The 21136-nt window shown below is 37.5% G+C and overlaps 1 long non-coding RNA gene and 1 pseudogene across 1 annotated transcript; one reads left to right on the forward strand and one right to left on the reverse strand.

Annotated features, from left to right (window-relative positions):
- Positions 1-2722: 2722 nt before the first annotated feature.
- LOC125777947 (small nucleolar RNA U3) lies at positions 2723-2925 on the reverse strand (annotated as a pseudogene).
- A 1478-nt stretch (positions 2926-4403) lies between these two features.
- On the forward strand, positions 4404-5903 carry LOC125777277 (uncharacterized). Its single transcript, XR_007422225.1, has 3 exons — positions 4404-4655; positions 4724-4826; positions 5343-5903. It is a non-coding gene; the product is annotated as an uncharacterized LOC125777277 (long non-coding RNA).
- The last annotated feature ends 15233 nt before the right edge of the window (positions 5904-21136 follow it).

Consider the following 21136-nt stretch of genomic DNA (forward strand, 5'->3'; position numbering starts at 1 on the left):
CTAGGAATTGTTTAGAAAATTCAAAAAATAAATCCAGTTTTAAATCTCGTCCGGTGAGTTGGGATGACATTGTACATTTCTATAATAAGGATTCCCAAAATCCCGTGCGTTGCGCCCCTAAACTGTCTGAAGCACATATGTTTCCTAATAACTTTCAAAAAATGAGTGTGAAGCTGGCATCCCAGGTTATGAGCGACACTGTAGCCTCTGGTATGCTCGCTTCATACAGTTCAGTTCGACCGATATTAGCGCGACCTCTTCATGGCATCGTGACAAATTTCAATCTTTAATTGATCACTTTGTGTGAAAAACATAACATTTTCACTGAATAATTTCCAAAAATTTTTCAGGCAAACGTCAAATTTGAAAGATTTAAATAATTGAAAAACAAAACAAAAAAATTGAAAAAAAAATTTGTATGGAAAAAATTAACTTTTTGGAATTGTCCAAATTCCCGACTTTTCCTCACAAAAAGCGTACAGATTTTTTTATTTCTAAACTTTCCCCGATCCATATGGAACATTTTCTGAAAATTTCACCAAAATTGGCTCAGTCGTTCTAAGGGAACGTTTCTAATAAACAAACATTCATTCGTTTGTATGGGAAAAAGAATAGGGCTATTTTTAGGGGTTTTCCGGCAATTTTTCGAGTTTTTTTCTCCGCATAAACCATCCCTGAACCTCAACGAACATTTTAAAAAAAGAATTATCAAATTTGGTTCAGTCGTATGAAAGTGATGAGCGTACATACATTTTGGCGATTCATTTTTATTTATATAGATTTATAAGACACACGCTTGCTCCCAACCCTTGCCATATATAGGAGATGAAGATATTTCACGAGAATTTTATTTTATTCAACAGAGACAAGTTGACAGGTGTAATTTAGTAAGACCACCACAGGAATTTTTAGATTATTTAAATAAATTAGAAGCAATTTTCCTAAAGGAATTTGATTCAACTTGTCATAGGATAGGTGTAGGACAAATTTTATTTGATAAACTCAAATGTGTCAGACCCTATTCCTGCTGTGAAAATTGCGAAAGCGATCTAATTTTAACATTATTTGTTAAAATTAGAATTTTCTTTTTAATTAAATTTTATAATAGAAGCCTTAGTACCCCTAATTTTAAATCAAAAATATTATGCGTTTCGCATTTGTAGGTAGGTAGGTGGTAAAATATCTTCAAAGCTTTACGTGTGTAAACTTTATTTTTTGAATTTTTTTTTTCATATATTAACATATACATATAATTTTTTTTTATTTTTAAAACTCTTATTTTCTGCCCAGCCCTTTTAGTTTTAAATTATATAATAATTACCCCTGAAAACTGGGTGTAGGGTAGTTTGTATATATGTAAATATTTGCGTACTCATTTTATTTATTTTCTTATTGTATATTCATATTTAAAATATGAAATATTTGCGTACTTTTGCTGTTAAACAGAATTATGAAATGTGATATTTTGTTTGTATAGTTTTAAGATTTTTTTGTTTTGAATATTTTTGTTAATTTTTATATTGTTTTTGAATTTCGACAATTATTGTCATTTTTGTGATTTTATTTTGTACCTATATGGGTGATATAGGCCTATAGGGGAACCGAGCACCCAAAACTAACTTCGGTAACGCGCCTTTTGTATACCTCAGCGGTGGTGTGGAAATTACAAACTCCCAAAACATTTACTAAAAATTTCCTAACACATTTCTTCCATAGTGGCATCATTGGCAAATGTTATAAAAAATGTGGACTTTGACAGCGCTCTCTCGAATCAAAGAGTTTCGGATCAATTTATCCATGACAACGACTGAACGATAGAGCAGAGCCGCTCAAAATAATGCGCAATTTATTTACCAACGCATACAATCACACATTTGATATCTGCTAGGTTATGATTGTGTGCGCGTGCTTGCTTAGTACACTGAGTGAAATCGTGCTATTTGGTTATTTTGTTATTAAAAATTTAGAAAAAAATAAAAAAATATGGTTTTTGATTAAAAAGGCAATTAAGAACAACAATAATTTTAAGTTAATTTTTTTAACTTTCCATGATTTTTTCCATATCGACTTCAAGATCGTAAGTTTTGATTCTCATTAAGTCCTCTATATGCTTATTCGAAACTGAATTCCTGTATTTCGAGTGTATTTTTGACGCTGGCAGAATTAGCGTCATAGCGTACATGCTTCGACTGCATTTGCTTGCCTATACTCCGAGTATAGGCATGAAAAATTTTGAGCGGCTCTGCGATAGAGCGTAAGCGTACGTGTGAAGTTAGTTTCCACAATTGTTCTAAGAAATGCCGACCACTGGTAACATGTTAGTAATCGGCGATGCCCGCGATGCCCGAGATGCCGATACCCTCGATGCCGATGCCCACGATGCCAAAGTACCGTTACGTAGCGTGTACTCGCCGCATCGGCATCGCCGCTTGCTAACATGTTACTTTTTTAATTACTCGTGCAGTACTCTGATATGTATACATACATACATATTTACGCATGTTTGTAGGCGAAGCTGCTACAGCGGCAAGGGGTGACGATCAGCGGCCATTACTAGTAAAGTACCATAGAAATTCTATTGCTACGAATATGGAATTGACAACGAAATAATGCAATGATGCATATTTCTAAAGGTCATTAATTTCTTTGAAGAAATGAAAGGAATGAATGATCCTTAATCTTAACTTTTCAACGGCCAACGCAGAGCATTTCAACCAAAAGGACCACTCAGAAGTTGTTTTATCCGTTGTAAGCGAACGATTTTCGAAGAAACATCATTTCTAATATGTCACAAGAGAAAATTAGAAATGAACTTCTTAAACTTCACGCTGTCACATAAAACGATATACCTCGTCATCGCGGGTCGATTTCCGAAAAATGTAAATGAAGACTAACTATAGAAATGATCCTGTAAAGTATAGCCTTAATTTTTCAACGGCCAACGCAGAATATTTCAACCAAAAGATACGCAAAATAGTTGAGAATTCGCAGAAATGAAAGACCAACGAAAGAAAAAGAAATATAACTTCAATAATGCACAAGCATACAAACATACATATGCGCCCACATGTGAATATGTCACCAACCAAAAATTGAAATATAAGCATGGCAACATTGTGTTGTTGGTAGAAAAGCCGAGCTGTGCCGAAAGAAACGAACAAACGATCGCCGAATGTCACCGCTTCGCTTGCTGCTCGAACATCTTCGCAGACAAGGTTGCGTTAGATTCATATTGAGCAAGGTTGCGCAACCTGAATCTATCGCAACCTTTTCCGAACTCGTATAATGTTGGGCTAGTAGCAACGCCCTCTCTTATCGAACGACAAAACTTATTGAACAACCTGGTATTTCATTGGTTGGTTTTCATTTGGGCCAGTCCAGTATCAAGCTTTACGACAAATCATCATGGTGATTAAGTTTTTAATGATTAATCGGTAATAAGATTAAGGGTCCTAATACAACGTCGATAAATTAAGAGACTCTGATCAAGCTTTTGATATATGTTCTTCACGCCGAAAAGATTTTATATACTTGTAAGATCTGGATCTGAAGTGTTTAAATATTTAAAGGCTCATATGAGAAAAGAGAACCTATACTACAACAGACATCTCTAACCTACCATCATTTAGTGAGCTCTACATCAGATCAGCTTCTCTCTTCGGAAAATAATTATCTGGAGCTTGCTAATTTCTATCGCCTGCCGCAATTAGTCTAAAATTTAATAAACAAGAAAGTTCTGAATGGAAGAAAAGGTGTACATAGCAATGCTCACTCTACCGATTGGAACATTAACACCTCAATTTCATACTGTTAAAGTAAGGTATGTATATTCAGTACACCAATTGAAAGTTGAAAACCTTAAATTCATGCTGGCAGTAAAAGGGAGTAGAGCTGTCGAATAAGCATTGAAAGTACCGAATATTACTACTGACAAGCTTCCTTCTCCGAACTTACTTACCTCTACCGGTTACCATCTTTGAGTCCTTCAACACTGTAGCCTCAGTAAACAATTGCGTCTTCCCCAAAACCAATCGTTTTAATAATTTACATGCTCACAACCGACGACTCCAGTCGAATCAGCTCGTTATTATTGCAGTTTCAACAATGATTTTAGCTGTGCAACGACTTGCAACATTTCATATTTTGCGCATCTTTTGTTTTCCAAATGTGCCAGGCCAGCGAGATAACCAGTTAACAAACAAAACGAAAATCATCTGTAAAATCCAAGCAACGCGCGAACCATTTCAATTTAAACCAACTAAGCTTACGAGCATGTTGTACGAGTATTACGATATCGCATATATGATTGGATAGCATGCAGGAATACTTGTAGATGAGTAGATGTGTTAGTAATCGCGAGATACCGCGAAAAGAGGACAGCGCCGAGACAGTCTCTAGCAGAGATAAAGAGATGTTTAACTCCTCTCTCACTGGAAGTGAGAGAGCAATTGCTAAACGTCAAAACCACCTAAACTCGAGCAACTGTCAAAGTTTAGGTGGTTTTGACGTTTAGCAATTGGAAAAGAGGGACGACCAGATTAAAATCCCGCCAAATTATTGTTCGAATGGAGAGATTTTTCATTATTTTGTCTCCATTTGTAACGGCCATTAGTTCGAAGAATACCGAAGGCGAAACAGCACGCAGATTGAAAGATGTGAGTATATTTTAATTTTTATTAAATAAATTTGCATTTATTTAATACTTTTTTATTTTATTTTACAGATAAAATGCCGAAGACAACCAGCAGTTGGAGAAAATGCATTGTTGGCTGCAACGAGGGAGGAAGAACATTTAGCTTTCCAAACAGTGGAACGGATCTCGAACGGTGAGTGAAAAACATTAAATAGTGCAAAAAGTGTTTGTAAAAAATTTCGATAAAATCAGTGTTTCGGTTGTTCAATGAGTAATTTTGGATAATGAAATTAAATTCCCGTGTCTTTTCAAATGTGATGTGCTGAACAAGTAGAGCGCGACAGACTGCAAGCGACATTTGTCAAATATTAAAATACGCAAATTCTTATGGACACAGTTATGTAGTCGGGCAGCTACCTCAATAACTGTGTCCTTAAGAACATGTGTATTTTTATATTTGACAAATGTCGCTTGCAGTCTGTCGCGCTCTACTTGTTCAGAGCGTAACTGTCAATTTATTGCCATTGCCGTTAATTAATTAAATAAATTATTTTAAAGTAAATAATTGAATATTTATGATAGTTATAAAAAAGTCGTACTTTAAATATTGATTAAATATACAATTTTTGAACTATTATTATTATTTTATTATACATATTTTATAATTAAATTTTTACCTTTTTGTATTTTATTTTGTTTCTTTTAATAGGCGTAAATGTTGGCTCAAACGTTTAGGTGTTTTTGAAGATCTGAGCGAAAAAACACCTAAACACATTTTTGCGTGCGAGCGGCATTTTTCTAATGAAATGCGTAACGCGAAAAAATTGCGTCCGAGAGCCGTTCCGGACATAAATTTAATTGAGCCAATATTTAACGCCCCAAATTCTGAAAATATAATTGAAATAGGCGTTGAAGATTTTTTTCCCCAAATGGAAGGAACTGCCTCAAATGCAACCGGTGCATCGAGGCAGCTGCTTCCACTTTTAGAAAGGGAAGACCGGGAAAATATTTTAGAGCCTCTGCCACTTCTTGAGGAGGAACTACTAAAGAGTAGTGAAAAGGCCGCGCAAACAGGTAGGGGTCTGACAGCAGGGACAGATAGAAAAAAAAAAATTGAGAGAAGAAAATAGAATTTTAAAAATAAAATTAGACGAAAAAGAACAGGAGAATAGGAGTTTAAAAGCTCAGTTGGTCCAAATGGCAACTGAATTAGAAAGATGTAGGGAAATGTTAAGAAATAGTTCATTTAGGGAAGAGTCAGATCCGCTTGAGATAGTTTGCAGCAAAGTTCCTCCTCAGTTAGGTGCTTGTATTAGGAGTAGTTTTTTAAATAGTAATCGCCCAAGTCAAGGTCGGCGATATGATACTTTTCTTAAAACTTTAGCTTTGGGTGTATTTTTTTGTCACCAATCGCTTACCGCTACCTAAAGCACCAACTTAGTTTTCCCTCGGAAATTACGTTACATAATTTTGTCACAGATTGGCCTCGTTTCCCAGGTTGCACCCAAAGCAGCATAAAGTCTTTACAAATTAGGAGTAAGGGATTTTCTTTCGAACAAAAGTTCATATCAGTTTCTTGTGATGAAATGTCACTGAAATGTCATTTGCAGTATGATAGGAAATTTGATAGGGTGATAGGTCTTGAAGATTATGGCGATGAAAATCGCACATCTAGAATAGCCACAACTGCAATGACCATAATGGTGCAAGGTATAGGTGGAGAACCTTGGTCCCACCCGTTAGCTTATTTTTTTATTAAAGGCTCATGTAAAGGGGATGTCCTCAAGAAATATATTCTTGAAGCCATTACCCAACTTCAAAATATAGGGCTAGTTCCTTGCCATTTTGTTTGTGACCAGGGTACCAATTTTCAAAATTTAGCTAATTTGTTAGGTGTTTCAATGTCACGGCCTTTTTTCAACGTTAATGGTAAGGAAATATGTTTTTTTTACGATAGCCCCCATTTATTAAAATGTAGTCGAAACTGCTTACAAAATATGAAAAATAAAGTAGATTTTAAAAATAGTCGCGTATGTTGGTCTGATATAGTCCATTTTTATAAACAGGACTCTAAGTCGAGTTATCGGTGTGCGCATAAATTAACCGATGCTCATATTTACCCCAATACCTTTCAAAAAATGAAAGTTAAATTCGCGTCTCAAGTTTTAAGTAATACGGTCGCTTCAGGTATGCTTTCTCTTTACAGCTCGGGAGCCTTAAGCTCAAATAGTATGAGCTTCATTAATACCGCGGATTTCGTTTCTTTTTTCAATAAATTATTCGATATTTTTAATAGTAGTTTCACTGAGGCCATTGTACCCACTAAAAAAGTTTTTATAAGTTCCCCAGAGCAAAACCAGTTTTTAGATGAGGCAGAAAAAGTTTTGAAAACAATTCGGGTCGTAGATGAGTTAGGAAACGACACAACAAATAATTTCAATTTTATAAAGGGGTGGTTAATTAATATTAATAGTTTAAGACGATTGTGGCGATTGCTGTCACACTCAGGATTTCCTTACCTGAAGACAAGACGACTATGTCAGGACAGCTTAGAGCATTTTTTTGGTCAGATTAGAAGTAGGGGAGGTACTAGAGTTACACCTTTCATGTTCTCTAGTTTATTTAGGAAGTCATGGGGTTTACGTTACGTAAATATCGTAACAAAAGGTAACTGTGAGCTGTCTTTAGAACCCGAAGCCACAGTTATTTCAGAACATAGCCATAATGTTCTTCGTAATGTGTGCAATGATTCCGTTTTAAGTGACCTTTCTTGGCAGGATTTCCAGGGTTTACCACGGCCCGAACACTCCATTGTTAGATCCATTACTTTAGATAGTACTTTAGAAATTAACTTTTTAAAGGAAAATGCTTTTAGTTATTTTTGCGGCTACCTTTATTTGAAAATTTTTAAAACGCACACATGCCTCCTGCCATTACCTTATTTAGGAGATGAAATTCCTTCTGATGAATTCATCTTCATACATCAAAACCAGATCGATAAATGCAACTTAGTGAAGCCGCCTCAAGAATTTGTTGCATTTATTAATAATTTAGAAATAAAATTTGTTGAGGAATTTGACAGAAATTGTCATAAAATAGGATTAGGAGAAATTCTTTTTGCAAAATTAAAAGATATTAGGCCCTTCTTGTGTTGTGAAGACTGTGACCCAAAGGTAGTTATTGCTCTATTTATTAGAATTAGAATTTATTTTGTGACGAAATTTTTAAATAGAGATTTATCTTTACCCAATTTTAAGAATAAAATTTTGTGTGTTTCTCATTTGTAGTTTTTATCTCCCTTTTTTAGTGGTTTCAATGAGATAAATATTTTGTACTAAAATAAGATTTTTTGAGCAGATTCGCATTAAGAGGCTCTAAAGTTAGAACGTTTAATAGAAAGTTTTTAATAACAAATTAGAATTTGGGGTTTAAATATTGGCATTTGTATATATGTATGTTTATTTTTACAGTTTTAAGTATTATATTAATGTACTGTGATACATATGAAGTGATATTGTTTTTGTTATTTTTTTATACTATTATATATGAATTGTTATTGTTTTTTTTTCATTTTTTTATGTAAATAAATTTTTAATGGGTGATATAGGCCTACTGGGGAACCGAGCACCCAAAAATAACTTCGGTAACGCGCCCTTTTGCATACCTCATGGGTGGTGTGGAAAATGCGAATTGGGTGTTTTATTTAAAATGCCCAAAAAATAGCTTTTTTTCTGATCTGGCTACAATGGAAAATGTTATAAAAAACGCTTATTTTGAGGCGCTCTCACACTGGAATAAGTTTAACAACCCTTTATCCCTGGTCTCTAGCGTAAAGCTATTTTCTTGACTGTCAAAGCTATTGTGGCGTTTCCAATTGACTGGGCAAGATCCTCGCTAGCAAGCTGACTGCCTGGTTGCCACGGTGATTGACTGCTTAGTGTTGCAAATGAATGAATGCTTAGTGTTGCAAATGAAAGCTGTTCGTAAATTCGTGAACCAGTGCTTGACTTCTTAGTGTTGTAAATGAAAGCTGCTCGTAAATGCGTGAACCATAAACGCTAAATCGTTGCCGAAGGGCAGTCAAGTAGAGGCGCAGTCGATGGAGTATTACTGTAATTCAAGCGGATTGGAAGCGAGTTAAATGCAGTAACATGGTAGGTTGTGAAGTAGATGGCAGCTGGAATAGTTTGTACGGCAAATCTTCTAGTTGTTGTTTGCGAACGTACATACTTGTACAATGTACAATGTACAAGTATGTGGAAATCAGAAAATAGACAGGAAAGATGTTTACTTCCAGTAGTAGATAGATGAGAAAAGAGAAAAATTACAAATGCAACTTAACTGCAAGAAAATTGTTGTTATAAATTTTTAGTTGGCAATTATTTGGAAGATTTCAAGGAACGACAGAATGCGGCAGAATAGTGGTAGTATTCAAGCAGACTTACGACTTAACTCACAGCTAACAAAAGAAGAAAGAGTGTTGCAAGTTGCATTGTAAATGAAGTGAAAGCAACACATACATATACACCCACAAAGCTGAAGGGATATGCACTCACATAGAAGGGCCGCGCAGAGTGTAGGTTAAACGAGAGAACTCAGGACAGTTTTATGGACGCCATGGTACACTTTAATGATACCGAATGGTTAAAGCGATAGCTTTAACCCTTTTATGTATACACATGTATGTGGGTATGTCTGTCAGCTGCAAGGTGATCGTTGCATTACATTCATTAGCAACATGTGCCGTATAAAATAAAATATACCGAAAGCCAATACAGCCAAACACATTAAACAGCCATTAAAGGCGACCATCGCTACGACCACCTGACCAACGAATGAGTTTTATTTGCGAATTTATTTAAATTGACTTAAAAGAGATGAATGAATTGCGTAAATGAGTATGCGGGCGAGATAAAGGTAAATAGGTGACTGGCTTTTACTGCAAATGACATTCCAGCGAACGACTCTTGGAAGACAAATTGTTATGCAATCACAAGCCCATTTGGCTCGAACACTGTGATGGTGTGATGCAGCGCATTAAGATGTAGTAAATTTCCATCACAAAAAATCAGACCTTATTTTTTTCGACAAGCCAGGCAGTCAATATTTTGGAAAGAGAAGTTTTGTAATTTCCAAATATACAGTCACCGACTAAACCTCGTACTGAGCAGTTGAGTTAGCGTCTTTCTCTGTGTTTACAGCTATTCATATAGCTCTCTTTTGGTATTTTTTTTTGCACACCGGTCTGCTTACTTCAGTAACGCGATTAATACTTATTTTAAGTGAGAAATATAATCTAATACTTATATAAGAGTATTATAATTTTTCCACTATGCCCCGGTGGGCTTCCAGTTCGGGGACAACAGGTTTGCTGCGCTGGCCCAAGGTCCCCAACCAAAACGTAAAAAATCGTATCAAAAACTGCAAGATGCTTTTCCTGACTTACCGCCAATAAAAAGTGATGACCCAAAGTATATAGTGATTAAATCCGATGAGAATACTACACCGCTTTCGAAGGGTTCTTGTTTTCGTGTTTACAATGCCTTACTCACCGTGAGCAAAGATATAAACAAAATTAGTGAATTACGCGACGGCAGCCTATTACTGCTAGTGAAAAATAAGCAAGTAGCAGAAAAGTTTATAAAAACGAAATGTCTTTTCAACATTGGCGCTGTTAGCGCTAGCTATCATCAACATCTTAATTGTAACAAAGGCACCATTTATGCACCGTTCTTAAACGATGTGCCTGAAAGCGAAATAATAGAAGGACTGAGTTCTTACGCGGTTTATAAGTTCACTCGCAAAGTTGAAGGTGTTATAAAGCCTACTGGTGTTATGCTAATATCATTCAACAGTTATTCCCTTCCAAACAAAATAAACATCGCATGGAGGATGACCTCTGTGCGACCGTACGTGCCTAATCCAATGCGCTGCAGGTCATGTCAGAAATTGGGTCATACGCAAAAACATTGTAAAGGCTCCCCAACATGCGAAATTTGCAATTTTCCCTCTTTACACGATAATGACTGCATCCGAGTTATGTGTGCGAATTGTTCTGGCGAGCATCGCTCTTCTGACTATACGTGTTCAAAGTATATGCAAACCAAAGAAATTTTAAAAATAGAGACACTAGAAAAGTGCAGTATGCACGAAGCCCTCAAAAAGTATAAAGAAAATACTTCCCTCCCTTCCCTCACTGCTAGCTTTGCACATGTGCTTCAACCTGCAAAAGAGGTACCCTCTGAAACCACCACACCAACAAAAATTTCAGCCATCAACAATTCCACAAAATCTAAAAATACTCATAGAACCGCCGAAAATGACTTTCCTACTACTTCAAAACAAAACGCAGAGGTCACCTCTGCACCCAATTCATCATTAAAATCTTTAACTAGCAAAAATCACTCATCAAACGCCAACAATAAGCATATTTCCATCAACAAGCTTACATCGATCAGTTCTGACTACAACAACGTCTCACATTCAGCTAAAAATATCAGCGACAACTGTACCCAACAAGACTCTTTCTTAAATCCCAAACTTTTCAGTCCAACAACTCCTTAAACTCGCTTAATAAATATACTGACTTCAAAAATACTACTACCAACACTACTGTGCAATCAAATCCACCTAATCACGAAAATCTCTTTCCAACAACAAGCATTTCCAACGATAATCAATACTCTACTGAACATACGGAACAAATAGAAATTGACTCTGAATAAATACGCTTAGCTTTTACTCTCTTTTGAACTATAGGGTGATTTTTTAAGAGCTTGATAACTTTTTTAAAAAAAAAAACGCATAAAATTTGCAAAATCTCATCGGTTCTTTATTTGAAACGTTAGATTGGTTCATAACATTTACTTTTTGAAGATAATTTCATTTAAATGTTGACCGCGGCTGCGTCTTAGGTGGTCCATTCGGAAAGTCCAATTTTGGGCAACTTTTTCGAGCATTTCGGCCGGAATAGCCCGAATTTCTTCGGAAATGTTGTCTTCCAAAGCTAGAATAGTTGCTGGCTTATTTCTGTAGACTTTAGACTTGACGTAGCCCCACAAAAAATAGTCTAAAGGCGTTAAATCGCATGATCTTGGTGGCCAACTTACGGGTCCATTTCTTGAGATGAATTGTTGTCCGAAGTTTTCCCTCAAAATGGCCATAGAATCGCGAGCTGTGTGGCATGTAGCGCCATCTTGTTGAAACCACATGTCAACCAAGTTCAGTTCTTCCATTTTTGGCAACAAAAAGTTTGTTAGCATCGAACGATAGCGATCGCCATTCACCGTAACGTTGCGTCCAACAGCATCTTTGAAAAAATACGGTCCAATGATTCCACCAGCGTACAAACCACACCAAACAGTGCATTTTTCGGGATGCATGGGCAGTTTCTTGAACGGCTTCTGGTTGCTCTTCACCCCAAATGCGGCAATTTTGCTTATTTACGTAGCCATTCAACCAGAAATGAGCCTCATCGCTGAACAAAAACACGCGCGCGAAAACACATTTCGAACCGAACACTGATTTTTGGTAATAAAATTCAATGATTTGCCAAGCGTTGCTCGTTAGTAAGTCTATTCATGATGAAATGTCAAAGCATACTGAGCATCTTTCTCTTTGACACCATGTCTGAAATCCCACGTGATCTGTCAAATACTAATGCATGAAAATCCTAACCTCAAAAAAAATCACCCGTTAGTACTCAATTGGACTGACTGCTCATACGAGTTGAAATTCTAGCTCTCTTCTGTTTCCCTTTTTCTTTTCTTCCTACATAGATCTTATGATTCCAATATTACAATGGAAGTTAAACGGATACACTAATAATTACAATGAGCTTCAATTATTAATACAAGATCATACCCCAACTATTATACTCTTAAATGAAACTCACATCTCTTTCAACTTGTCGGCTTTTACTCCTAAGCAGTACATTGGCATGTTTCACAATCTTCCACATATTAGTAAAAAAGGCATTGCGATTCTCATTAGAAGAGATATTCCACACAAAATTAATGCCATTCAATCCAACTTGCTGGCTACGTCGATCGAAATTATCTTAGTTAAAAAAATCACCATTATCTGCACCTATATTGCACCAGACGAACAATTTACCAGTACAGACATCCTGCAATTAATCAACCAAGCTTCTACTCCTTTAATTTTCGCTGGTGATTTCAATGCATGGAGTCCACTATGGGGCTCTCCAATAGCCAACAAGAGGGGAAAATGCATTGAAGATGCTTTACTTTCCTCTAACTTAATATGTTTGAATAACGGATCCGCGACGCACTTTTCCACTCACTCCACTTTTTCCCATGTAGATCTTACAATGTGCACCGACACACTTGTCACAGAGTGCGAATGGAGTATACTCGATCACCTGCATGGAAGGGATCACTTCCCCATTGTACTAAAATTGCACCTAGGCTCAACAACTACATAAAAACCACAAAATAAATAAGGTATTCAAAACTGATTACGCTGATTGGGAGAAGTTCCAGACACATTGCGAGATAAATAGCAATAATACCCCAATATCTGACAACCCTAACCAAGAAAGTGCGAGTTTAACAAAAATTATTCGTTTAACAGCGAATGTTAGCATTCCTCATACAAAGCCAACAGCAAGTTCAAAGAGTGTTCCTTGGTGGAATAAAGAAATCGCTGAATTGCGGGCAAAAAAACAGACAGCTTGGTATGAGTACAAACAGGCTCGAACACTAGTCAACTTAATATCTTTCAGGAAAGCCAATGCTCTTTTCCGTCGTTCCGCGAAACAGGCCAAGCGTAAATGTTTTCAGGATTTCACAAGCAAAATAAATCCTTCGTCTAGTCCTAAGTTAATATGGAACGCTTTAAAAAAACTTTCTGGAGTGCCTAGAAATCTAACCATTCAATGCGTAAAGGGGCCAACAGGTTTGGTAACCAATCCATCCGAAATTTCCGAGTTATTTGCAAACCACTATTCTGAAACAAGCTCAGATATTTCATTCAGCACACAGTTTCAAACCTCTAAAACCACCACACTGTCCGACACTTCCTACTCTGTCTCCCCTCTTTCTTTTTCTGCTAGACAAATAGAAACCAGCATTTCACTGTCCGAATTCGAGTTCGTTGCATCTACCGTTAAGGGTAAGTCGCCGGGGCAAGATAAAATTTCTATCCAATTATCAGATATATGCCGAAAAGTCTCAAGCTCCGATTGGTAAAGCTTTATAACAAAATTTTCAATACTGGTGTCTACCCCCAATTTTGGAAAAACGTCCTGTGTTATACCAATACTTAAACCACACAAATCCTCCGATGAACTTGCTAACTATAGGCCGATTTCCCTCCTTCCATGTATGGGCAAAATTTTGGAAAAGATCGTGGCAAACCGCTTGATGTGGTATGCTCAGCGAAACAAGTTCATATCACCAAATCAAGTCGCCTACAAAAAAGGTCAAGGCACGTTAGACGCTTTAATCCAACTAGACTACTTCATTACTAGCGCTTTGTCCAGCAAAAACCACGTTTCCGTACTATCTCTGGACTTCCACAGAGCTTTCGACAAAATTGGAGCCCATATTATTATTCGACAACTTAGAAAATGGAAAATAGGCCAGAATATGATACGTTTTATTACCAACTTTCTCACAAACAGAAAACTCAAAGTCAACGTAAATGGTTTTCTTTCTTCAACACTCCCGCTTTCTAATGGTACGCCGCAAGGCTCACCTCTTTCAGCCTTCCTTTTTATCATTGCTTTCGATGATATTAGTAGGATGATAAAAAATTACAAAGGAGTTGAGCACCAGATCTATTGCTTATTTACTAATATACTCGCCAGAGTTGAGACTTGGTCACTGGAGTCTGGTGCTTCACTTTCTTTAGACAAAACACATATCCTTCATGTATGTAGGAAGCAAAATTGCAACGGTATTTCACTTACCCACAACCAAACTAACATCGTATGTAAAACACAGCTGAAATTACTAGGATTAATTTTTGACTCTAAGTATAATTTTAATGCTCACTGTAAATATGTCAGAAACTCGTTAATGACACGATTAAATATTGTTAAATATCTCTCGTCTAAGCATTCATTTATTCATCCGAACACACTAGTCAATGTTGTCAGAGCCTTGCTAACTTCAAAAATAGATTATGGGCTCCCCATCTATGGCAATTGCTCCAAAAGCAGTATCAACCTTTTAAATGCACCATACCATTGCGCAATACGGCGAAGTCTCCGGGCGTTTCCAACCTCGCCAATAAAAACGATAATGGCTGAATCTGGTTTACCAACTATTCAAGATAAAATTATAGATTCGTCGCTCCAAATTCTTGCGAAAACGGCTGAGAACACCAACCCATTACTAAATGCAACTATCACCCATGCCACAAAAAACAGAAAAATTCCAAGAATACAATCGGCTGTTTCGAGATGCTTAAGTTTCGCTGAAGAAAATAATATTTTACGTAACGCAACATGCAAATTCACCACACGACATCCTCTCTGGCTGATCAATGATAAAATCCTACAGAATAAGCTTACGTTTTTGTCCAAGTAAAACACACCAAACGAAGTCTTTCAACAAACCTTTGCTGAACTGGAATCTAATTATACAAATAGTGGCTGGAAGCTATTGTTTACGGATGGCTCCAAGTCCATCGATTCCACTTCGTTAGCAGTTGTCACTGCCACAGGAGAAATTATTTGCAATTGGCTTTTCCCCTCAACGAGCTCTGTATTTACCGCTGAAGGATCTGCTATCCTTCACACAGTTAATCACGCAAAAAAGACTAAAGGAAAATTACTCATATGTACAGACAGCAAATCGTGTATGTCAGCAATAACGTCTCCTTCCAATCGCAACCCCATAATAGAAGTTGTCAGGGACGCGGTCATCGGTGCCCCTCAGAAAATCCAAGTAATGTGGATCCCTGGCCATGCTGGTATTTCAGGCAACCACTTTGCAGACCTCGCTGCGAAAAATGTAGCCAGGACTCCTGTCTTAACATACTATGCCTCATCCAAGCAAGACATTTCTAACCTTATCAAAAAAAACGCAAGCGAATGGAAAACATTTAAACATCACTACGCGAACATAAACCCAGCCAGAAATCGAATAATCTACTCGTCAACAGTTCCAACTAGCGCAATGAAGACATATACCCGATTAAGGATTGGACACACTATCATAACACACGCCCACTTACTATCGGGTAAAAGCCCATCCATTTGCCCCCTTTGCGAGGACACTGCTTCTATCAAACACTTACTCACACTCTGTCCGATGCTTCACTCAACAGCCCACAACTCTGGCAACATTGATCTTATAAAACTATGTACTAAGTGAACCTTCAGAAAAAAAGTTATAATTGTTTATATAGGGTGATTTTTTAAGAGCTTGATAACTTTTTTTTAAAAAAAAACGCATAAAATTTGCAAAATCTCATCGGTTCTTTATTTGAAACGTTAGATTGGTTCATGACATTTACTTTTTGAAGATAATTTCATTTAAATGTTGACCGCGGCTGCGTCTTAGGTGGTCCATTCGGAAAGTCCAATTTTGGGCAACTTTTTCGAGCATTTCGGCCGGAATAGCCCGAATTTCTTCGGAAATGTTGTCTTCCAAAGCTGGAATAGTTGCTGGCTTATTTCTGTAGACTTTAGACTTGACGTAGCCCCACAAAAAAATAGTCTAAAGGCGTTAAATCGCATGATCTTGGTGGCCAACTTACGGGTCCATTTCTTGAGATGAATTGTTGCCCGAAGTTTTCCCTCAAAATGGCCATAGAATCGCGAGCTGTGTGGCATGTAGCGCCATCTTGTTGAAACCACATGTCAACCAAGTTCAGTTCTTCCATTTTTTGGCAACAAAAAGTTTGTTAGCATCGAACGATAGCGATCGCCATTCACCGTAACGTTGCGTCCAACAGCATCTTTGAAAAAATACGGTCCAATGATTCCACCAGCGTACAAACCACACCAAACAGTGCATTTTTCGGGATGCATGGGCAGTTCTTGAACGGCTTCTGGTTGCTCTTCACCCCAAATGCGGCAATTTTGCTTATTTACGTAGCCATTCAACCAGAAATGAGCCTCATCGCTGAACAAAACACGCGCGCGAAACACATTTCGAACCGAACACTGATTTTGGTAATAAAATTCAATGATTTGCAAGCGTTGCTCGTTAGTAAGTCTATTCATGATGAAAAGTCAAAGCATACTGAGCATCTTTCTCTTTGACACCATGTCTGAAATCCCACGTGATCTGTCAAATACTAATGCATGAAAATCCTAACCTCAAAAAAATCACCCGTTAGTACTCAACTGACTGCTCATACGAGTTGAAATTCTAGCTCTCTTCTGTTTCCCTTTTTCTTTTCTTCCTACATAGATCTTATGATTCCAATATTACAATGGAAGTTAAACGGATACACTAATAATTACAATGAGCTTCAATTATTAATACAAGATCATACCCCAACTATTATACTCTTAAATGAAACTCACATCTCTTTCAACTTGTCGGCTTTTACTCCTAAGCAGTACATTGGCATGTTTCACAATCTTCCACATATTAGTAAAAAAGGCATTGCGATTCTCATTAGAAGAGATATTCCACACAAAATTAATGCCATTCAATCCAACTTGCTGGCTACGTCGATCGAAATTATCTTAGTTAAAAAAATCACCATTATCTGCACCTATATTGCACCAGACGAACAATTTACCAGTACAGACATCCTGCAATTAATCAACCAAGCTTCTACTCCTTTAATTTTCGCTGGTGATTTCAATGCATGGAGTCCACTATGGGGCTCTCCAATAGCCAACAAGAGGGGAAAATGCATTGAAGATGCTTTACTTTCCTCTAACTTAATATGTTTGAATAACGGATCCGCGACGCACTTTTCCACTCACTCCACTTTTTCCCATGTAGATCTTACAATGTGCACCGACACACTTGTCACAGAGTGCGAATGGAGTATACTCGATCACCTGCATGGAAGGGATCACTTCCCCATTGTACTAAAATTGCACCTAGGCTCAACAACTACATAAAAACCACAAAATAAATAAGGTATTCAAAACTGATTACGCTGATTGGGAGAAGTTCCAGACACATTGCGAGATAAATAGCAATAATACCCCAATATCTGACAACCCTAACCAAGAAAGTGCGAGTTTAACAAAAATTATTCGTTCAGCGGCGAATGTTAGCATTCCTCATACAAAGCCAACAGCAAGTTCAAAGAGTGTTCCTTGGTGGAATAAAGAAATCGCTGAATTGCGGGCAAAAAAACAGACAGCTTGGTATGAATACAAACGGGCTCGATCACTAGTCAACTTAATATCTTTCAGGAAAGCCAATGCTCTTTTCCGTCGTTCCGCGAAACAGGCCAAGCGTAAATGTTTTCAGGATTTCACAAGCAAAATAAATCCTTCGTCTAGTCCTAAGTTAATATGGAACGCTTTAAAAAAAACTTTCTGAAGTGCCTAGAAATCTAACCATTCAATGCGTAAAGGGGCCAACAGGTTTGGTAACCAATCCATCCGAAATTTCCGAGTTATTTGCTAACCACTATTCTGAAACAAGCTCAGATATTTCATTCAGCACACAGTTTCAAACCTCTAAAACCACCACACTGTCCGACACTTCCTACTCTGTCTCCCCTCTTTCTTTTTCTGCTAGACAAATAGAAACCAGCATTTCACTGTCCGAATTCGAGTTCGTTGCATCTACCGTTAAGGGTAAGTCGCCGGGGCAAGATAAAATTTCTTATCCAATTATCAGACATATGCCGAAAAGTCTCAAGCTCCGATTGGTAAAGCTTTATAACAAAATTTTCAATACTGGTGTCTACCCCCAATTTTGGAAAACGTCCTGTGTTATACCAATACTTAAACCACACAAATCCTCCGATGAACTTGCTAACTATAGGCCGATTTCCCTCCTTCCATGTATGGGCAAAATTTTGGAAAAGATCGTGGCAAACCGCTTGATGTGGTATGCTCAGCGAAACAAGTTCATATCACCAAATCAAGTCGCCTACAAAAAAGGTCAAGGCACGTTAGACGCTTTAATCCAACTAGACTACTTCATTACTAGCGCTTTGTCCAGCAAAAACCACGTTTCCGTACTATCTCTGGACTTCCACAGAGCTTTCGACAAAATTGGAGCCCATATTATTATTCGACAACTTAGAAAATGGAAAATAGGCCAGAATATGATACGTTTTATTACCAACTTTCTCACAAACAGAAAACTCAAAGTCAACGTAAATGGTTTTCTTTCTTCAACACTCCCGCTTTCTAATGGTACGCCGCAAGGCTCACCTCTTTCAGCCTTCCTTTTTATCATTGCTTTCGATGATATTAGTAGGATGATAAAAAATTACAAAGGAGTTGAGCACCAGATCTATTGCTTATTTACTAATATACTCGCCAGAGTTGAGACTTGGTCACTGGAGTCTGGTGCTTCACTTTCTTTAGACAAAACACATATCCTTCATGTATGTAGGAAGCAAAATTGCAACGGTATTTCACTTACCCACAACCAAACTAACATCGTATGTAAAACACAGCTGAAATTACTAGGATTAATTTTTGACTCTAAGTATAATTTTAATGCTCACTGTAAATATGTCAGAAACTCGTTAATGACACGATTAAATATTGTTAAATATCTCTCGTCTAAGCATTCATTTATTCATCCGAACACACTAGTCAATGTTGTCAGAGCCTTGCTAACTTCAAAAATAGATTATGGGCTCCCCATCTATGGCAATTGCTCCAAAAGCAGTATCAACCTTTTAAATGCACCATACCATTGCGCAATACGGCGAAGTCTCCGGGCGTTTCCAACCTCGCCAATAAAAACGATAATGGCTGAATCTGGTTTACCAACTATTCAAGATAAAATTATAGATTCGTCGCTCCAAATTCTTGCGAAAACGGCTGAGAACACCAACCCATTACTAAATGCAACTATCACCCATGCCACAAAAAACAGAAAAATTCCAAGAATACAATCGGCTGTTTCGAGATGCTTAAGTTTCGCTGAAGAAAATAATATTTTACGTAACGCAACATGCAAATTCACCACACGACATCCTCTCTGGCTGATCAATGATAAAATCCTACAGAATAAGCTTACGTTTTTGTCCAAGTAAAACACACCAAACGAAGTCTTTCAACAAACCTTTGCTGAACTGGAATCTAATTATACAAATAGTGGCTGGAAGCTATTGTTTACGGATGGCTCCAAGTCCATCGATTCCACTTCGTTAGCAGTTGTCACTGCCACAGGAGAAATTATTTGCAATTGGCTTTTCCCCTCAACGAGCTCTGTATTTACCGCTGAAGGATCTGCTATCCTTCACACAGTTAATCACGCAAAAAAGACTAAAGGAAAATTACTCATATGTACAGACAGCAAATCGTGTATGTCAGCAATAACGTCTCCTTCCAATCGCAACCCCATAATAGAAGTTGTCAGGGACGCGGTCATCGGTGCCCCTCAGAAAATCCAAGTAATGTGGATCCCTGGCCATGCTGGTATTTCAGGCAACCACTTTGCAGACCTCGCTGCGAAAAATGTAGCCAGGACTCCTGTCTTAACATACTATGCCTCATCCAAGCAAGACATTTCTAACCTTATCAAAAAAACGCAAGCGAATGGAAAACATTTAAACATCACTACGCGAACATAAACCCAGCCAGAAATCGAATAATCTACTCGTCAACAGTTCCAACTAGCGCAATGAAGACATATACCCGATTAAGGATTGGACACACTATCATAACACACGCCCACTTACTATCGGGTAAAAGCCCATCCATTTGCCCCCTTTGCGAGGACACTGCTTCTATCAAACACTTACTCACACTCTGTCCGATGCTTCACTCAACAGCCCACAACTCTGGCAACATTGATCTCATAAAACCACTAAGTGAACCTTCAGAAAAAAACGTTATGATTGTTTATATAGGGTGATTTTTTAAGAGCTTGATAACTTTTTTTAAAAAAAAAACGCATAAAATTTGCAAAATCTCATCGGTTCTTTATTTGAAACGTTAGATTGGTTCATGACATTTACTTTTTGAAGATAATTTCATTTAAATGTTGACCGCGGCTGCGTCTTAGGTGGTCCATTCGGAAAGTCCAATTTTGGGCAACTTTTTCGAGCATTTCGGCCGGAATAGCCCGAATTTCTTCGGAAATGTTGTCTTCCAAAGCTGGAATAGTTGCTGGCTTATTTCTGTAGACTTTAGACTTGACGTAGCCCCACAAAAAATAGTCTAAAGGCGTTAAATCGCATGATCTTGGTGGCCAACTTACGGGTCCATTTCTTGAGATGAATTGTTGCCCGAAGTTTTCCCTCAAAATGGCCATAGAATCGCGAGCTGTGTGGCATGTAGCGCCATCTTGTTGAAACCACATGTCAACCAAGTTCAGTTCTTCCATTTTTGGCAACAAAAAGTTTGTTAGCATCGAACGATAGCGA

The sequence above is a fragment of the Bactrocera dorsalis genome, chromosome 3, assembly GCF_023373825.1.
Source record: "Bactrocera dorsalis isolate Fly_Bdor chromosome 3, ASM2337382v1, whole genome shotgun sequence".
In the NCBI taxonomy this organism is placed as follows: Eukaryota; Metazoa; Arthropoda; class Insecta; order Diptera; family Tephritidae; genus Bactrocera; species Bactrocera dorsalis.